This window comes from Oncorhynchus keta, chromosome 8 (genome assembly GCF_023373465.1).
Source record: "Oncorhynchus keta strain PuntledgeMale-10-30-2019 chromosome 8, Oket_V2, whole genome shotgun sequence".
Classification (NCBI taxonomy): domain Eukaryota; kingdom Metazoa; phylum Chordata; class Actinopteri; order Salmoniformes; family Salmonidae; genus Oncorhynchus; species Oncorhynchus keta.
In genome coordinates this window covers 9,096,614-9,118,101 of record NC_068428.1, presented here as the reverse complement: position 1 = coordinate 9,118,101, position 21,488 = coordinate 9,096,614, and the positions used below count along the sequence as shown (strand labels likewise).

The following is a 21,488-nucleotide window of genomic DNA, read 5'->3' as shown; positions in this document are numbered from 1 at the left end:
TTATTTTGACTTGTTTTAAGGACATTACATCAAAGTTGGATCAGCCTGTAGTGTGGTTTTCCACTTTAATTTTGAGTAATGACTCCAAATCCATACCTCCATGGGTTGATACATTTGATTTGCATTGATAATTTTTGTGTGATTTTGTTGTCAGCACATTCAACTATGTAAAAAAAAAAAAAATTTATAAGAATATTTAATTCATTCAGATCTAGGATCTGTTATTTTAGTGTTCCCTTTATTTTTTGGAGCAGTGTATAATATGAGTGCACATATCAAGTATATATCCACCATATGGATATGAATAAATACAATAACTGCCAGAACATAAAATCACTGTACAAACTCACAATACAGCTCCAAGACTCTCGGGCAGTATAGAAATATATTTGATATCAATTGCACAATACAGCTGTTAAACACAAACTGTGGTCCATATATTATGCAGACAGAGACTATGAAGGCTAGTAGTTGGCTAGTTGCTAACTGGCACAGGGACTCCTCTGAACTCGGTGGATCTGAGGAGTGGGTCAGAGGATTCTTCTTTCTTTGCTTCCAGCCACCATGTCGTCATTTCACCTTTTCCCTTTACAAACAAAGAGCAGTATCGTTGATACAAAGAAATGGAGGCTAAACTTGTAGGTCATACACCATCCAAAAGCAGCATACTGTATGCCTGACATGTCTGACAGCCTATCAAGACCAATGAATGTTGTTTTGCTTTTTCTCCCTCCTGAGAAAGGGGCTGTATTTGGGGAGCATGTGTGTGTCCTTGTAAATACTAAATGAGGGCCATTAGGGTTGGTAAGGGACAAGCACAAGGCAGCTGAGGCCGCTCCCTAATGGAGACATGCAGTCTTTCAATGAGTATGAACCGTGGGCCCCATCCCATGGGATCCACTTGCCCCCCCTCTCTGTCCACCCTCTACTAACTCCCTCCCTCCCTTCAAATCAAAGGTCTTCGTGACTGCATGAATACCAGCCCATGAGACGGAGGGGGTGAATATAATACATTTTTGTTTTTGGCAAGATTTCTACAGCAACCACCATGGCCAAGTCAAAAAATGTCCTTAACATAGCACACTCTTAGCACACCACTTTTTTTTAACCGACAATCGCAGTTCACAGAACAGACAGATAATACTATATTGTAAATTTGCTAACTAGGAGCATTCTTAAATAAGGTCAAACTAGTAGTGTGAGAAGGTGATATGACAACACTATTGTTGGATACAGTTTGTATTTCATAGGCCGTCTTGCATATGGCCACTGTCTTTCCCAAACAACGACCATAGGAGTTGTCAAACCCATTTTTGGGCAAAGACAATGACCAGGAGTTGACAAGACAGCACAAACAGATCTGGGACCAGGCTAGATTTTCTCCTCATTAACCCTTGGCAACTGTGTCCTTATCGATACTAATGAGTGGGAAATGGCTGATTATCTTACCTTGACGTTTAGTGATCCTCGGCAGATCAGAGTGTAACCTCCCAGTGTGTTTAGCAGGTCAGCAGTGGCTCCACTGACCTGGATCTTCAGAGCTATGGACAGAATCGCACTTTGTTTTATACTAGCTGGATTATAAATGACAATATACAAAAGGCAAATACAGTGTTAGAAAAGTAACATTGTACAACAAGTAATTCAGTACGACAAAAGTAATGTTGTGCATCCTGCCCTATCACATGAGAAATAATATATTTTCATGTAGTAGCCTAAAAGCCACTGTTTCAGGTTTTAAAATCACTGCAGCACGAGGGTCACTGTTTTCTACCCTCATTGTCATTTTTTGCTTGGTTCCCGGGGATTATAAGAGCTCAGTGAGGAGAACGGCTCTCTCTCGTGATGTAACCCCTCTGCAGGGTGCTGAAGAGCACAGACAGAGAAAATCCAGCTTGGCATAAAGGCAGAGGGGCTAAATCGGTGCCCCACCAATGGCAACCTCAGCTGCCACCCAGCCCATGAACAATATGCTCAACCTTAGCCAGGCTGAGTGGTCTGTAGAGTCAGTTGGCCTGTTAAAGACCCTGAATCAGGTAAAGAATCAGAATATTTCACTGTTACTTTGGCCTACAAACTGCACTCTCACAGAGTTTAAATTGATATACTCAAGGGTTGTATTTGATCTTTGAGTACCTTCGCTTGTTGATTCCATCCGCGATGCTGTGTTCACTGTATCACCGAATAAGCAATACCGTGGCATTTTGGTTCCCACGACACCAGCAACTACAGGTCCTGTGGGGATGTATTTGTATTTGATTTATTATGGATCCCCATTAGCTGCTGCCAAGGCAAAAAACATTACAATACATTCATAACAGATTTCACATCATATTAACTGTGTGCCCTCAGGCCCCTACTCTACTACCACATATCTATAACACAAAATTCATGTGCACATGTTTGTATAGTGCGTATGTTATCGTGTGTTTATATTTATGTGCCTATGTTTGTGTTGCTTAAGGTGTATTTTTATCTGTTTCTTTCAAATATTATTTTACTGCTTGTGTGAGTTACTTGATGTGGAATAGAGTTCCATGTAGTTATGGCTCTATGTAGTACTGTGCGCCTCCCATAGTCTGTTCTGGACTTGGGGACTGTGAAGAGACCTCTAGTGGGGTATGCATGGGTGTCCGAGCTTTGTGCCAGTAGTTCAAACAGACAGCTCGGTGCATTCAATATGAAAATACCTATCACAAATACAAGTAGGATTTAAACATGTGAAAACACACATTTTTTAATTTCAGATTGAATACATAGCACAAAATACATTTTACATTCCGTTAGCAAAACTGCCTAACATTTCAACAAGGGCAGACCAGATGCAATTGAGTTAGATATTTTTACCATTATTACCAATTATTACAATTATTCCACTCAAACAGTGAGACATCACAAGGTTTGTATCCAGTTGGACTTGTTTACCTGAGTGTATGCCAGCTCGTATCCTCAACTGCGTGGTGGGTTTGTGTGGGATTTTAAAGGCATGGCAAACATTGACCAGACCCAGAGCCATGCTGGCGATCTCCCCCGCATGGTTTATGCCATTCTCATTGGGAACACCAGAGACCACCATGTCTGGAGGGGCAGACACATTTAGATCAATCTTGATAACAATGCCCAAACACACACACATGGATGGGTGGACAGACGAACTAACAGACAGAAGGATGGACAGATTGATGGAGACAGACAGGCAGTCACAAACAGATGGATGGAAGCAGAGACAGATTATTTGCCATCATACTTACAAGCGTCTCCTATAGTCTCCACCTTGTAGACATCATAATTATCAATGATGTCATCAAACGTGGTGTAGAGCTGATTTAGAAAGTCCACCACCTGGTGAGGAGTGCTTGAGCCAGAGAGCTCTGTGAAACCCACAATGTCACTGCCAACAAGGAGAAAGAAATGTTACTCATCTCTAAATTTGAAAAGGTAGACAGTGACAGCTGGGAGGGAATCTGGATAGAACTCTCTTAATGTACAAATAAAAACCGAATTCAACACCGCCATAGGACACAATACATGAACTAATGTGGATGTACCACAATACTGCACTCTCTTATGACTAGAGCCAAGAGTTTTTCCAGATCACGTGACCTGATTAGGAAAAACTCTTGGCCCTACAAATGACACCTGCCTGAAGTAGACTGTGGCATTGGAGTAGCTCTGAGCCTCTGCTGTGCGACCCTGACGAAGGTCATCGGCCACCGGCTTTGGTAACATACCTGGTGACAAGAAGTAACTTAAGATTCAAAACATTTTCCTGCCTTTTAAACTGTTTCATTCAGGAATTTTGTTGAATATAGATATGCTGGTCATTGGTGTAACCAATGGCTTTGTATTCAAACAACTCTTTCTCTTCAAAACGTTAAAAACAGCATATAGCAACATCCAAATGTATTTTGGGAGCATTTATGTTGTCATTGTGGTAAATTCTACTTCTTTACCACTAGATGACAGTGGAGGCAACACCACACATAATACACTACATGACCAAAAGCATGGGGACACCTGCTCGTCAAACATCTCATTACAAAATCATGGGCATTAATATGGAGTTGGTTCGCTTTTGTGCTATAAAAGACTCCACTCTTCTGGGAAGGCTTTCCACTAGATGAACTAGAGGAACATTACTGCGGGGATTAGCTTCCATTCAGCCCCGAGCATTAGTGAGGTCAGGCACTGATGTTGGGCGATTAGGTCTGTCTCGCAGTCGGTGTTCCAATTCATCCCGAAGGGATTGAAGTGAGGACTGTGCAGAGCAGACCATTTCTTCCACACCGATCTCGACAAACCTTTTCTGTATGGACCTCGCTTTGTGTATTGTCATACTAGCCCGAACCATGAAAACAGACCCAGACCAATATTCCTCATCCACCAGACTTTACAGTTGGCACTATGCATTGGGGCAGGTAGCGTTCTCCTGCCATCCGCCAAACCCAGATTTGTTTGTCAGACTGCCAGATGGTGAAGCGTGATTCATTACTTCAGAGAATGGGTTTCCTCTGCTCTAGAGTCCAATGGCGGTGAACTTTACACCACTCCTGCTGATGCTTGGCATTGCGCATGGTGATGTTAAGCTTGTGTGTGGTGCTGTAGTTGCATCCAGAGGCAGTTTGGTACTCGGTGGTGAGTGTTGCAACCGAGGACAGACGATTTTTACGCGATACGCACTTTAGCACTAAAGTGGTCCCGTTCTATGAGATTGTGTGGCCTACCACTTTGAGTCTGAGCTGTTATTTGTCCTAGAAGTTTCTACTTCACAATACCAGCACTTAAAGTTGACCGGGGCAGCTCTAGCAGGGCAGAGATTTGACCAACTGACTTGTTGGAAAGGTAGCATCCTATGACGGTGCCACGTTGAAAATCTCTGAGCTCTTCAGTAAGGCCATTCTACTGTCATTGTTTGTCTATGGAGATTTCATAGCTGTATGCTCAATTCTATACACCCTTTAGCAACAAGTGTGTCTAAAATAACAGAATACACTCATTTGAAGGGGTGTCCACATACTTTTGTATATATAGTGTAAGAAGCCATATCGTGGACCATTTGTGGTTTCATGTACTTACTGTATAACAAACAGTCTGTCTTTTGTTTCTCTTGGAGAAGATCCTGTGTTCGCTCCGCTACAATGGCCTCTAAATGCTTACTGTACTTTTCCATCTAGAATTGTAACAGACATCATGTTATGCACTGTACGTATAAGAACATATACTGTAAGTTGCTCATTAGAAAGCAGTTCCAGAGATCCATACACAACGGATCTCCATTTAGATCTAAAGTCCACATGATTTTATATTACAGATTTGTGATATTCATGACATGTATTGTGATAAACATAATAATCAGTCTGCTGATTTTCCTTCTCCAAATATATAACATTTTGATTTAAAGGTTCAGTACGGACTCTATTCAATCTGTATGGAGGAAGGTCAGCATTACAGCGTGATAGAAATTTAAAGGAAATGTTTCCACGTTAACGGAGATTCACGGTAAATGCTGCTTAAGTCGGCTCAATCGGAAATGACCGTTACATTTCTATCACACAATCAGTAACGCTTCAGCAACGCAGATTGACTAGAGCCATAAATTAGAATTTTGTCCACAAATATACCAATGTTTCTGTTATATGTTAATAAAACGGGTGGGTCTAATCCTGAATGCTGGTGAAAAGCGCATTCCAGACAGTGTCTATTCCACAAATTACCACCGGCTAAATCTATGACGTTAAAATGCCCGTTTACTTTGTTCCATCTGACTGCGCAATCCACTCTCATCATCCCAGCTAGGCCAGTTATAAACTTGATCTCCACTATAAATAACATTTAGACATTATCTCGCATTTCTTTTAGACTAGCATTTAGTTTTCAACAGTGGAGATTCGTATAAACCTTGCTGTCTGTCTGTCTCTCCAACATTTGCAACATTATTTCAATAATCAAATTCGATCTCCAGTTGTCCCGTTGCAATGAACGAGTCGGGACGAAACAGACAGATAGGCAACGTTTCTCAGTAAGTCTAAATCATGAATCAGCTGGCATCATTTTTATGGATATATACAAAGAAACGTAATTTGAAGAAAAAAAAGGTCAAACGAAATGAAGTGCAGCTACTGTAGTTTAGAGTCCTTCCAGCGTCAATTTGAAGTGATTGTGTTAGCTGTGGTGTTGGCTAGCTCCTCTGAACAAGTGTCCTGACGAGTGAGCACATTTTCTATGCCAGGTGAAATCGCGCCTCATTAGCTTATTGTTATGTATGTATCCAAATAAATGTCACTAGAAAACAGTTAAACAAATGCAAATGAAGCTACTTTTCTGTTATTCTGGCTGTACATTTTAGCCATAGTTGGCTAGCTAGCAAGCAATGGATAAGAACATTGCTAGCCCGTATGAAAATGGAACATTTAGAACGAACGACTGGGTCCATAGATACAGAACAACACCAGCCGGCTTGGGTAGCAACCCTAGAATTGTGTCTGGACTATACCTGGTGAAAAAAAAAAGACTATACCTGGTGGAAGGATGAAATAATATGAATAAATTAATCAAAATAACGTTTTTAATGAAAATAAGTCTATCATTATTTGAATATGTTGGTAACCCGTTGTAAAAAAGTGATAATGCCCTCGAAGCCGATGTTTGGAGGATATATTGGCACGGTTTGACCTCGACTTCGTCTCAGGCCTAACAATGCCAATATATCCTCCAAACACCAGCTTCGAGGGCATTATCACTTAAAAATGATTTATGATTAGTGAATGCCCAATGTAGTTATTTTCTTAGATAGGCCTACTTCTCCCGATTAGCTGAAATCGTATTTTTCAAAGCCATTTGAGCTGTTACGCTAAACCGGGGGAGAACCAGGGGAGAATGACTGCCCCCCTCATTCAATCCACGAATTTCAAGGCCGACCGGGGTACTTCAAGCATTGTTTGCAGAAAACAGGATCCCCCATTATAGTGAAGGAGAAAAGGGCAATCTAGAAAGAAAATGAGTTCACATGTACAGTATGTGGTAGGGATTTAACCATGGCCAGGAAATGAAAAAGAAGTCAGGAAAGGAATCTCACTCAGAAAGGAGGATAGGAAAGGGAGCGCAAGCTGCTTCGGGGCTGCACCTGGATGCATCTCCAGGGAGGCCCAGGCTAAAGGCAGTGTGAGAAACTTGCGAGCAAGTGTTTGTGCTATGAAACAAAATAAATACTGCACTCTGACCCACAAAATTGGTTTGCTAGATTAACGATTGTGTATTAAGAAAAAGTAAGGAAAGGGAACTTCAAAACAATATGTAGTTTAATTGAGATTTGCAGCTGTTGGTAAGTAATGAATTTGTTAGCTACTGAAATAACTTACTCATCCTTTAAGTGGCCAAATGTTATATCATAGCATTACCAGATTCATCATCATGTCCACAGGGCTGACTTTGTGTGGGTTCATTTTATCCAGCATCTTCTTCACCTGCTCAAAAGTCGGCCTCAATGTGACATTTTGAGACCAGCACTTCTTGATCAGCTGTTGAAGTATTAGAGTAGAGATACAAAAAAAAAATTGCATCTTTGGCACACTTACAGTACAACTGAAGGATTTTACCCCAAAACTTGAATGGTGACATACACAAACATGAACAAAGAAATACAAGGTAAAAAAAATATTTGGGTGTAAAATGCTCCTTAAAGTGCTTAAATGAATAGATCTGAATCATTGGACAAAGTATATTAAATAATAAGCCACGGCAAATGTCAGTGGATTTTGTCACAGACCTCACAGTAATCTCCCCGGTCAGGACAATCAGTATCCGCTTTCCCAGCTTTCAGTTCAGGCAGGGAAGGACGCCACATGATATCCAACTTCACGCCCTCTGTTTGGTCCTGTCGGAGAGGTGTTCATAGAAAAAAATGTTAAACAAAAACCTAAGCGTGCCTGGTCAAAGGTCATTATCATTAGTATTATCTTTGTATCATACTTACTGAAAGGAGGTCAGAGCGAGTGGCAATCTCAACTAAGATGATAGAGTAGCTGGGGAGGAGAAGACACAGAAACCATTGAACACATCTAATAACACGAGATCATACAGATGGTATCACCATATCCCAGATTTGTCATGCATGCTCTTTTATAGCCTACATGTCTGAGACTCAATTTAGCATAGCATAAAACTACTGACATATAGTAAATCACTTTGGATGAAAAACGTGCAGGTACTGTGTGTGCTGATTTAAACAACATGTCCATGGTCTAGTATTTAAGTCATTACCATACCAGCACAATAATATTACATACAGTAAATACAATTGTTTTCACCAGGGTCGGGCTTAATTCCATTTCAACTGTAAATTCACGAAGTCAAATTTGAATTTCCCTCGTTACTTTTCAACTGACTGAATTGAAATGGAATTAGCCCCAAACATGGTTATCCCCATGGTGCAACTATATAATAGCTGTCGCAGTTGGGCTACAGTACCTGTAAATGTCAGCAGCCGGAGTGACATTAGAGCTGCTTCCCAGGAGGACCTCAGGGGCATAGTATATACGGTAGGTATCCTCACAGTGGAACCCATTACTGACTACCTCAAAGTCATCCTTTCTGTAGGCTGTCAGGCCATAGTCTGGAACAACACAGGATAAATTACATTTTCAAATGTTTTCTTTTGATGTTTTACTGGTCCTGTGTACTTACTAATGTAAACCAAACATAATATGTTACAATACAATAACATTTTAATTGTCCTTTGTGAAATAAATGTTGCCTTTTCTTTCTTATGTTGTTCCAAATCTCTGAAGTTTATATACACCAAATACATTTGAACTCAGTTTTTCACAATTCCTGACAATTAATCCTAGTAATAACTCATTGTCTTAGGTCAGTTAGGATCACCACTTTATTTTAAGAATGTGAAATGTCAGAATAATAGTAGAAAAAATAATTTATTTCAGCATTTATTTCTTTCATCACATTCCCAGTGGGTCAGAAGTTTACATACACTCAATTGGTATTTGGTAGCATTGCCTTTAAATTGTTCAACTTGGGTCAAACATTTCGGGTAGCCTTTCTCAAACTTCTCACAATAAGTTGGGTGAATTTCGCCCAATTCCTCCTGACAAGGCTGGTGTAACTGAGTCAGGTTTGTAGGCCTCCTTGCTCGCACACGCTTTTTCCGTTCTGCCAACACATTTTCTATAGGACTGAGGTCACGGCTTTGTGATGGTCACTCCAATACCTTGACTTTGTTGTCCTTAAGCCATTTTGTCACAACTTTGGAAGTATGCTTGTGGTCATTGTCCATTTGGAAGACCCTTTTGCGACCAAGCTTTAACTTCCTGACTGATGTCTTGAGATGTTGCTTCAATATATCCACATAATTTTGCTCTCTCATGATGCCATCTATTATGTGAAGTGCACCAGTCCCTCCTGCAACAAAGCAGCCCCACAACATGATGCTGCCACCCCCGTGTTTCACGGTTGGGATGGTGTTCTTTGGCTTGCAAGCCTCCCCCTTTTTCCTCAAAACATAACGATGGTCATTATGGCCAAACAGTTCTATTTTTATTTCGTCAGACCAGAGACCAGACATTTCTCCAAAAAGTATGATCTTTGTCCCCATGTGCAGTTGCAAACCGTAGTCTGGCTTTTATATGGCGGATTTGGTGAAGTGGCTTCTTCCTTGCTGAGCGGCCTTTCAGGTTATGTCGAAATAGGACTCGTTTTACTGTTGATATAGATACTTTTTAACCTGTTTCCTCCAGCATCTTCACAAGATCCTTTGCTGTTGTTCTGGGATTGATTTTCACTTTTCGCACCAAAGTGCGTTCATCTCTAGGAGACAGAACACGTCTCCTTCCTGAGTGGTATGATGCCTGTGTGGTCTCATGGTGTTTATACTTGCGTACTATTGTTTGTACAGATGAACATGGTACCTTCAGGCGTTTGGAAATTGCTCCCAAGGATAAACCAGACTTGTGGAGATCTACAATTTTTTTCTGAGGTCTTGGCTGATTTCTTTGGATTTTTCCAGGCACTGAGTTTGAAGGCAGGCCTTGAAATACATCCACAGGTACACCTCCAGTTGACTCAAATGATGTCAATTAGCCGATTTTCTGGAATTTTCCAATCTGTTTAAAGGCACAGTCAACTTAGTGTATGTAAACTTCTGACCCACTGGAATTGTTATACAGTGAATAATAAGTGAAGTAATCTGTCTGTAAACAATTGTTGGGAAAATTACTTGTGTCATGCACAAAGGAGATGTCCTAACCTACTTGCCAAAACTGTAGTTTGTCAACAAGATATTTGTGGAGTGGTTGAAAAACACGTTTTAAACTTCCGACTTCAATTGCGACTTCAATTATATATACTTGAAACAAAATAGTGTCAGCTGCAGAGGAGTTCCTCTGGAGCAGGTTAGGGGTTAAGTGCCTTGCTCAAGGACACAACAGTAGAAGATAAAGTCATGTTGAGATATGGTGCCTGCCTACACACTCCTACAGAGGGAAGTCTTAATTGTATCACCTGAGATTTTGCAAACCCAGCGGTCGTCAATGACGCAATTCCTTGAGTGAAGTCTGCCATGAAACATCTTGTGTTGGTGGAGATAAGCCATTCCACGGGCTATGTCAGTAGCAAAGGACAACCTGTGTGCCAGCATAAATGAAGAACACAAAGAACATAAATGAAGAACACACAAAAAAATGGTTCTATTACATCACGGTCCCGACACATATTGAGCCTAGTTCTAGACTAAGAAGCATGTTTAATGAAAATGCTTTTAGTGCAGGACTAGGTTAATGTCTAGGAAACCGGCCTACATAGTGCAGTATTCTCTCTTCAGACAGATGGTAGAAAAAGCTGATATCGTGACATTCACCTGAACCCCCAGTTGATTGGCACATCCTCATTCAGGAGGACATCAGCCAGGCTTCCTTTGGGGCAGTACTCAGTGATGATACTGACGTAGGGGACCTCAATGGAACCACCAATAAACTTGGAGAGATTTGGGTGATCCAGTTCCCTAAGGAAAAGCAATGCCATATCTAGAAATTAACTAGTGGTGCAAATGTGTCATATCCAATCACACCGGACGTCAACAACAAATCAACATCCAATTTTAGTTGATGTTGAGTTGTCAACGAAGGTGAATTTATTGGAAATAAACCAAACTTTGAAATCACCCTGCCGTTGATATGTTGTTGAAATCTAGGTTGAAATGGAGCCAAAGAGGGCGCTTTTGGTCATTGACTGCAGGAAAGGTCTACATAGGGTTTGGTTGCCAAACTTACTTTGCTACCGGACAACTTTACGTTTTTTACTTTTTAATTACCGTTTATATTTTTTGTTTTTCCCTCACCCAACTTTTTTCACTGCAGACGTTTTATCTGGACATGGTTCGTCAAGGACTTCCAACAGCCGAAGCTAAGTAGTAACATTAACATGATGCCTTCTAATTGCAGTCGCTGTACTCATAATATACAGGAGAACGATCGCATTACGGCAAGGATAGCTGTGCTGCTAGCCCAGCTTCAGACGCAATCGTTAGGCAAGGGTAATTTCAGTGTAGAAAAGGATGAAACAGCGTCCGTGCCACCAGTAAGTACAGATGGTAACGTTAGAAGTATAAATCCCCTCGCATGGTCCCCACAGCCAGACAACTTTCTCATGGCTTCTGGAGGGAAATGCTGTAGGAATGGTCAACCGGTGTCACTCATTCAGCCGACAGAAACTTTCAACCGGTCCCATTAAGCAGCAAGTCGGAGTCAGAGGCCGAGCCTTCTCTGGTCTCTACTCCTGCAATACATACCTACACGTACGCTACGGTCACAAGACGCAGGCCTCCTAATTGTCCCTATAATTTCTAAGCAAACAGCTGGAGGTAGGGCTTTCTCCTATAGAGCTCCATTTTTATGGAATGGTCTGCCTACCCATGTGACAGACGCAGACTCGGTCTCAACCTTTAAGTCTTTACTGAAGACTCATCTCTTCAGTAGGTCATATGATTGAGTGTAGTCTGGCCCAGGAGTGTGAAGGTGAACGGAAAGTCTCTGGAGCAACGAACTGCCTTTGCTGTCTCTGCATGGCCGGTTCCCCTCTCTCCACTGGGATTCTCTGCCTCTAACCCTATTACAGGGGCTGAGTCACTGGCTTTCCGGTGCTCTTCCATGCCGTCCCTAGGAGGGGTGCGTCACTTGAGTGGGTTGAGTCGCTGACTAGGTCTTCCTGTCTGGGTAATTCAACATGCTTTTGACTGATGGGATACTACTATGTGACTTTTATCAGATCTTCAGTAAGTGATGAAAATGTTGAATGAGATCAATCAAAATATATACTCTAGGTAATTATGTATGTGTATGGGGTTTTAGGAGTACACACGTTTTACTCACCTCACTTCTTTCACCTCCCTCCTGATAGTTTTGGAGAGGGTGAAGTGTTTATTCTGGATGTGTTTCACTGCTACAGTCCTTCCATCACTAACCAATAGAAAATAATGACTTTTTTTTGTTATCAAGAAAAACAGCAAACTTACTACACGTTGACAGATGCAAAGCAACAGGTGTTAAAATAAACATTAGTTATACAAATAAAACTATGTTCCTCATACAATAATTGTCTGAGAATATAGTTGACGACTGATAAGTGCACATTGGATAAGTGCATGTACTCCGTTTTAAGTGCATTGCAGTGCACTAGTTCTGAATCAAATACATTACTATCAATAGCCGTGAATATCTCTGCATGCTCCACTTTAGAGCAGTCCCAGGCCGCAGTACTTTCCCCCTTTAACTGTGTAATAAATACCATGCCTTAGACATGTGTTATGCAGAACAGTGTTCAAGTAAGACGTCTTACTAAATGGCAGGTTGGATGAAGCTCTGTTTGAAGGTGGTGTTGACCACAGTGCAGATAGTCACGTCTGTAGTTCGGCTCACACTGGAGTTACTCTTCACCGGCTGGAGACTGGTCGTACTGCAGAAGCCCATGTAACACACTTTACCTGTGTATGCCAAAAAAAGGAAACTATTAGGTATAGAAATGTATGTAAAAGACTCCATTCCCCGGATGGCAATTTGTGTGCAGCATTGAAGAAAACATGTTTGGATGCGTGACATGCTCTTTTACATGAATTAATTTGCTATATTGTGCGAGATATGTTAAAGAAACCAAAAAATAATCCTGCAAATTACAATTGTGAATGCTGCAAATTACCATCCCTGGACAATAAAACCAGTGGTATGTGAACTCTTTGGAATTATCTGGATTTCTGCATAAATTGGTCATAAAATAGATCTGATCTTCATCTAAGTCACAACAACAGACAAACAAAGTGTGCTTAAACTTAATAACACACAAATGGTTGTATTCTTCTTGTCTATATTGAATACATAATTTAAACATTCACAGTGTAGGTTGGAAAAAGTATGTACCCCTAGGCTAATGACTTCTCCAAAAGCTAATTGGAGTCAGGAGTCAGCTAACCTGAAGTACAGTCATTGAGACGAGATTGGAGATGTTGGTTAGAGCTGCCCTGCCCTATAAAAAACACTCACAAAATTAGAGTTTGTAATTCACAAGAAGCATTGCCTGATGTGAACCATGCCTCGAACAAAAGAGATCTCAGAAGACCCAAGATTAAGAATGGTTGACTTGCATAAAGCTGGAAAGGGTTACAAAAGTATCTCTAAAAGCCTTGATGTTCACCAGTCCACTGTAAGACAAATTATCTATAAATTGAGAAAGTTCAGCACTGTTGCTACTCTCCCTAGGAGTGGCCGTCCTGCAAAGATGACTGCAAGAGCACAGAGCAGAATACTTCATGAGGTTAAGAAGAATCCTAGAGTGTCAGCTAAAGACTTACAGAAATCTCTGGAACGTGTTAACATCAACATTAACATCTCTGTTGACGAGTCTACGACACGTAAAACATTAAGCAAGATTGGTGTTCATGGGAGGACACAACGAAAGAAGCCACTGCTGTCCAAAAAAAACAAACATTGCTGCACATCTCAAGTTCGCAAAAGAGCACCTGGATGTTCCATAGCTTTACTGGAAAAATATTCTGTGGACAGATGAAACTAAAGTTTAGTTGTTTGGAAGGAACATACAACACTATGTGTGGGGGGAAAAAGGCACAAAAATTAAAAATGAATTCCCAAGTTTATCAATACATTTTGCAGGAGAATGTAAGGCTATCTGTCCGACAATTGAAGCTCAACCGGAGTTGGGTGATGCAACAGGACAATGACCCAAAACACTGCTTCAACAGAAGAAAATACGCCTTCTGGAGTGGCCCAGTCAGAGTCCTGACCTCAACCCAATTGAGATGCTGTGGCATGACCTCAAGAAAGCAGTCCATACCAGACATCCCAAGAATATTGCGGAACTGAAACAGTTTTGTAAAGAAGAATGGTCCAAAATTCCTCCTGACCGTTGTATAGGTCTGATCCGCAACTACAGAAAATGTTTGGTTGAGGTTATTGCTGCCAAAAGAGGGTCAACCAGTTATTAAATCCAAGGGTTCACATACTTTTCCACCCTGCTCTGTGAATGTTTACATGTTGTGTTCAATAAAGACATGAAAACATAGAATTGTTTGTGTGTTATTAGTTTAAGCAGATTGTGTTTGTCTATTGTTGTGACCTAGATCAGATGACATTTTATGACCAATTTCTGCAGAAGTCCAGATAATTCCAAAGGGTTCACATACCTTTTCTTGCCACTGTATGTATTGAACTGCATTGCATAAGCAAGCAAGCAAAAGAGTTCACCTGTTTGCTTTTTTCACTTATTTTCTCTTTCATAAATTCATCTCAGATGACATCTCATCTTACCAAACATTATATTTTTATAGTTGATAATCCAGCTTTCGTCCCAAAACATCTTCTGTTTCTGGTACTGGAACCACTATAGAGAAAGAGAGAAGACATCTATCAAAAACATCTGCATTGAATGAGAATGATTTGCCTGGTCATGACCAAACTCTGAAGTGAGTTTGTTTTGTGCCTGGTCTGGATGCAAGAGAATATAAAAAAAGTAGTATTGTTTGGTGTATATGTTTTGTTTGGTTTCTCACCACCATAGTTAAGATGAAGCCACCGAAGAAGAGTGTGACGGGCAGTCCGATGGCCACCTTGATGGTGATGGACATGGGGCAGGCACCACAGTCCGCCGGGCATGTGAGACAGTTCTCCTCCAGCTCACAGACGTCATCCCCACACACTGAGACACACACACACACACACACACACACACACACACACACACACACACACACACACACACACACACACACACACACACACACACACACACACACACACACACACACACACACACACACACACACACACACACAGAGATGCACACTCACACACAAAATCCCATGTAACTATTATGGCACAAGAGTGCCTTGAAATAACTACTGGGAACTTGTGAAACCAGCTGGCTCATCAATAACATTAGCGTGTCAATCTAAGCACCAAGAAGAAAAGATTACCACTACGACCCAGGCTAGAGTTTAACACTTCGTGCAGCAACAACATCCTAATGTCTGTATTTTTCCGCAACAAATAAAGAACAAAGTTTGGTGCTGAGCCTTGAGTAGCAATAGCAGTTTTGCATAATAACAAATTGATACACTACTGGTGTTAGCAGCACACTGACCTTGAGCACTGACAACCAGCACCTTGGACTCCAGAGCTGCATGCATATGTCCAATTTTGATATGTGCAATGACTGAGGTCACTCCTACATGAATCAGAACCACCTGGATGGGACCGTGATTAAAAACTCAATTGTCAGATAGTTACCAAAGCACATAAAGACAACATGAGCACTAATATATAATAATATATATAATATATATGCCATTTAGCAGACGCTTTTATCCAAAGCAACTTACAGTCATGTGTGCATACATTCTACGTATGGGTGGTCCCGGGGATCGAACCCACTACCCTGGCGTTACAAGCGCCATGCTCTACCAACTGAGCTACAGAAGGACCACTATTGTTTACTACTACCCTTAACACAGTATCGTGCCCATACTGGCTTGGATATTTCTTTTCACATTGTCCTTTTCCGCCCAATTCCAAAAAACAAAGGTGGATGCTTAACTAGGCCAGAGCAGTACAGCTTGGTTTGGTTCAGCTCGGTTCGGCTCAGTTGTGTGAATAGCCCTTACATTCACTTTGCAGTGGTAGGTACCTTTGATGTCCAGAACTTCTGGCTCATCTTTCCTGCTTTGGACACGGTGTGTGTCACAATCTTCCCGTCATCAGGGATCCACGGGCCACAAATACCGCCGTGCCTCTGTGGGGGCGACATGATTGGGTTAGCATCATAATCAAAACCAATCTAAATCCTTCAATCTTCCACAATGTTATACCATTGTACTCAACAAACAGTGATTGGTGGGCGGGGGGGAGAGAGAATGAGTGCTAACAAGCAGAGATGGACAGTTTTTTCTGTTACACCTATTTGAAATATGTATATTTCAATGACTTCTGGGCTGAACTACACTCCAATGGATTTTTGTAACAAGGTACTTTTGAGAGCTGTAATTTGTATTTTCAAAGTACTTGTGTATACCATTTTTATTTTGGATCGAGATTTTGTGGCTCTCTTTCACACAACATTGGTATCAGAAGTCTTATGACACTATTGTGTGAAAGAGTGTCTGTTAAATTAACTAAATGTAAATGTACAATGTACATGGTAAATGGTATGTTTATTTTCACACATACTGTACATTTAGCAGACATTCTTATCCAGAGTGACTTACAGTCATGTCACAGTCAAAGCAAGTAAAAGGTTTCTGTAACTGTTACTGAGAATGTTGTTGCTGTTTGCAAATGTATTTCTTTATTTTAAAATGCAAAATACATGTATTTTAATGAAATACATTTCAAAATACAAGTATTTTGTAGTTTATTTAGATGCATTGATCTTCAATGTATTTTGTAATTCTTTACCATCCCTGCTAACAATACATTCAGACCTCTGATGAGACATACTTGATGCCTCTAGCCCAAAAAGTTGCTTAAAGTCAACCCCTATTGCCCCTACCCTGGCCACTTGAGTAGACCTAAAAGTGTTGAATAAAATAATAGAATAGCATTATTGTCCATTTGGTTAGACCAGAAATGTATCTTCTGTCTATTTCCTGACAACTTCATACATACACATGTCGAGAGCTATGCCCCTGGATAGGTGTTATAATATGATACATACCATTCAATCAGAAGGCAAAGTGGAGGCACAATATGACTATTGCTCACTCTTATCTCATCCTCTTACATATATCAAGTAGCCTAGCCTGCATCTGTCTTCCCCCTCAGTGTACTTTCATCAGACTGGCAGCGACCCAATACAGACAGGGAAGCCCAGGATCATGTTCATTAAGCCATGAAACAGAAAACATTTTAAAAACGTTCTGAAATTGAAAACAAAAATGAACATTTCTTATTAGACAAGTCCATGTAGTATCTCCCTGTTTCAGTCCGTTTTCTTACGTTTAGTGCCCAATGAACACAACCCAGATTTTTAGGGTGACAGTACTGACCATGAGAGCCAGAGGGCAGGAGTGAATGTTGGCATGGTAAATGCAACAGTTGATCTCGTTGGCGCTGTTCCAATTTGCGGGACAGTCGTGCTTGTCACAGAACCTTTTGGCTTCGGAGGCGTTGCTGGAGAGTGGTGGGTAGATAGACAGATAGATCTTTACAGTCTGTTTAAACAGCAATTATGTACAGTATCTAAAGGCATCCAGATATGAGGCTACAGTAAAACACAGGAGATTCACAGGTAATATATTTAAAAGGCCCTATACTTGGTTACCTCAACAACTTTTTACACAAATGTTGACTGAGTAATGTAATGTCAATTATATCTTTACACTAGATTGCGAAGATATGCCTCAAACATTTATATTATAGATTGGACTTTTCAGTGTACACAGTAGATGGCAATCTACTAGATTGGATGCACAGTAGATCTACTGTGTACACTGTAAGGTTCAATCTATAAAGTAAATGTTTGAGTATCTTTCTCTGCATTCCCATTCCCAGTACATTTTTAATCTTCCTCATGTTGTGGTCATCAAATGTACTGACGGATAGGCAGGGAGTGAATTACAGACATTGTCTTACCTGAACTGGAATATTTTGTTTTTGACTGCATACTCATAGAAGTCGTCTGATGGTGATGGTGTAGGTGACATTGAACTCCTCCCCGTCCGTCACTTTCTCCGGTGGCCGCAGCACCCACGACATCTCCAGCCCTGGACACACACACACACACACACACACACACACACACACACACACACACACACACACACACACACACACACACACACACACACACACACACACACACACACACACACACACACACACACACAGACAGACAGACAGACAGACAGACAGACAGACAGACAGACAGACAGACAGACAGACAGACAGACAGACAGACAGACAGACAGACAGACAGACAGACAGACAGGCAGACAGGCAGACGGGCAGGCAGGCAGACAGAGACACACACTGTTGAGGAAGGACTTTTTGTGTGTATTCTCCAAGATAAGGAATCCACTGACACCAGCAATCATCAAAGCAATATTTCTGCACTTTCTAACCATCAAATTATTAGCACTACAACAACAGCCCGCCTTCCCTCCTTTAAGTCAATTGCACACAATGAATGGGGTTGGACTTACCTCCACAGTTGATCATGTTGTAATCATTAGGGCTATCTAATGGCCAACAGTCATACTCGGTGTTATCCAGATCATGCCAGCAATCGACAACCTACGTGCAACAGATTAATCCATCAAAAAGCTTAAACAAAGTATAGTATATAAAGTAAATAAATAAAACAATAAAATAAAAAGTAACATTTTTGGCCCACCATCGGATTTAATGTGACCTCACATGTGCGCTCAGACTCAACACTAGCCTGTTTGGTAATCTGTTGGCAAAATCAAAATTCAAAGAAAAGCAGTGAATTCATAATAAAATGCTATTTAGGTAAGTGAGGCAGCACTCACTGAGAAAATCACCCTCTGATGTAATTACCCCATATAACAAACAGTCACCACAGATAGAGAACATCAGGGCAGGTGACAAATGTAGTGACTAAGGATATTAAAGAAAATGTACCTTTACAAATCTTAACCAGACTCAGACATATGGTGAGCAGCCCTGTTTGCAGACAGACACTTCTAGCCAGAGTGCAATCTACATTTGCCCGGTGAAATGACGCAGGTCATGTCTGCAGCCACAAGTGTTTCTGACACGACAACAAAAGCAAGGGTGTTCCCTCAACAATAATGAGCATATTATTTTTGTGAACAAAATCCAAATGACATTCGCCATGGTGTGGACGTCTGTATGCACTAAGATGCTCAGACTATGGAACAGCTACATTGAGATCAATTCAATCACACCAAACGTACCTCCAACACTCCTCTGGTCATAGATATGGTGGCACTGCCACCTAGTCACAGGCACCATCACAACAGCTTGGTTACCTGCACATACAATGTACACTCTACAGACAACATCCACAGTTTGTGTTGTGCACTTACCAAGAAAAGGGATAGGTATAGGGCTATCCATAAAGCCATGAGGTCTGTTTCTGTGAATGGCAAGCTCCAGAATGACTGACTAACTGACCGACCAACTATGTGTGTGAGCGAGTGAGTGTGTATGAGTGTGTGTGTGTGTGTGTGTGTGTGTGAGAGAGACTGTGGGAGCATGTGTGTGTGTGCCCAGATTGCCCTCTACTCTCAACGGAGGTACTGAAGCCCCCTTAATTGTTCAATCAGTAAAAATAGTCTCTCCAATCAGAGATTGGGGATTGGCTCTCTGGAGCTGTGGCTCACCTTCACCTAACCTTCACCAACACCAACAGGAGACAACCAACAGAACCAAGTATTTGGGCATGTAGTTGCCCCTCTCTTTTTTAAGCCTCCATTGAGTTTTAAAAAACAAATCGATTGTTATTGTTGTGTATGTAGTCTGTGAAACGAGTATGTAGTGGTGTTACATTTAACAGTCTCCGAGTTAAATGTACACAAGTGAATTTGCTGTGTACCTTTCACACACAACTGTTTCCTGGAATATCATATTGAGTGTAAGTATCTACTGTACATGGACAATGGACCATTTCCGAGAAGTAATAGCAAAAAGGTAGAAACTGGCCCATTGCATGCACTTACAGTATACAACACTCACAATTGCGATGAGATTAACAACCCAGGGATCTACCACCTCTCAGACTTGCGTTCAATGAGAATGAAAGAGCTATAACGCAGATTTCTATGGTCCCGTGTGGCTCAGTTGGTAGAGCACGGCGGGTTCAATTCCCACAGGGTACCAGTATAGAAAAAGTATGAAAATGTATGCACTACCTATTGTAAGTCGCTTTGGATAAGAGCTTCTGTTAAAATGTACACTGGGGTTGCCCAAAAAGTTAAATATTGCAGCTTTAATTTGCAATACAAGAGCACGGTAATAACAGTAAAGCAGTAGAAATGAGACCACTGGACAAAGTTTACAGTCCATGTCTGAGAGAATATAAATGCAGAACAGTGAGCAACAGTAACATTAGGTTTAGGGTGGGCTAGCTTTCCAATTATTTCAGGGTACGTTTTTGAGTAAGTCAAAGTTGTACACTCTTTTGAAAGAGGCAGTCTGAGACGTCCTATTTGAAGCCCAAATATATCATACCTTGACTAAAATTAAGACTTAATTTGCTTAATGATAATGTACCTTACACAACATGAAATGTCACCAACAGATTTAATTTGACAACAGACTGTGAAATAGCTGTTTGATGATGTAATCTTGCCATCAGTAGGCTTACGTTGAGTTTCAACCAATAAAGGGTGATAGGTTCCCTGCCTGTGCCATTAAACTCCTACAACTCATCCAGAACGCCGCAGCCCGTCTGGTGTTCAACCTTCCCAAGTTCTCTCACGTCACCCCGCTCCTCCGCTCTCTCCACTGGCTTCCAGTTGAAGCTCGCATCCGCTACAAGACCATGGTGCTTGCCTACGGAGCTGTGAGGGGAACGGCACCTCAGTACCTCCAGGCTCTGATCAGGCCCTACACCCAAACAAGGGCACTGCGTTCATCCACCTCTGGCCTGCTCGCCTCCCTACCACTGAGGAAGTACAGTTCCCGCTCAGCCCAGTCAAAACTGTTCGCTGCTCTGGCCCCCAATGGTGGAACAAACTCCCCACGACGCCAGGACAGCGGAGTCAATCACCACCTTCCGGAGACACCTGAAACCCCACCTCTTTAAGGAATACCTAGGATAGGATAAAGTAATCCTTCTCACCCCCCTTAAAAGATTTAGATGCACTATTGTAAAGTGGCTGTTCCACTGGATGTCATAAGGTGAATGCACCAATTTGTAAGTCGCTCTGGATAAGAGCGTCTGCTAAATGACTTAAATGTAAATGTAAAATGTAAATGTTCCCAGCAGTTCTC

At 41.3% G+C, this 21,488-nt stretch overlaps 1 pseudogene; it reads right to left on the bottom strand.

The window, feature by feature from the left end:
* Window positions 1–443: 443 nt before the first annotated feature.
* LOC118386586 (atrial natriuretic peptide receptor 2-like) lies at window positions 444–19,468 on the bottom strand (annotated as a pseudogene).
* Window positions 19,469–21,488: the final 2,020 nt, after the last annotated feature.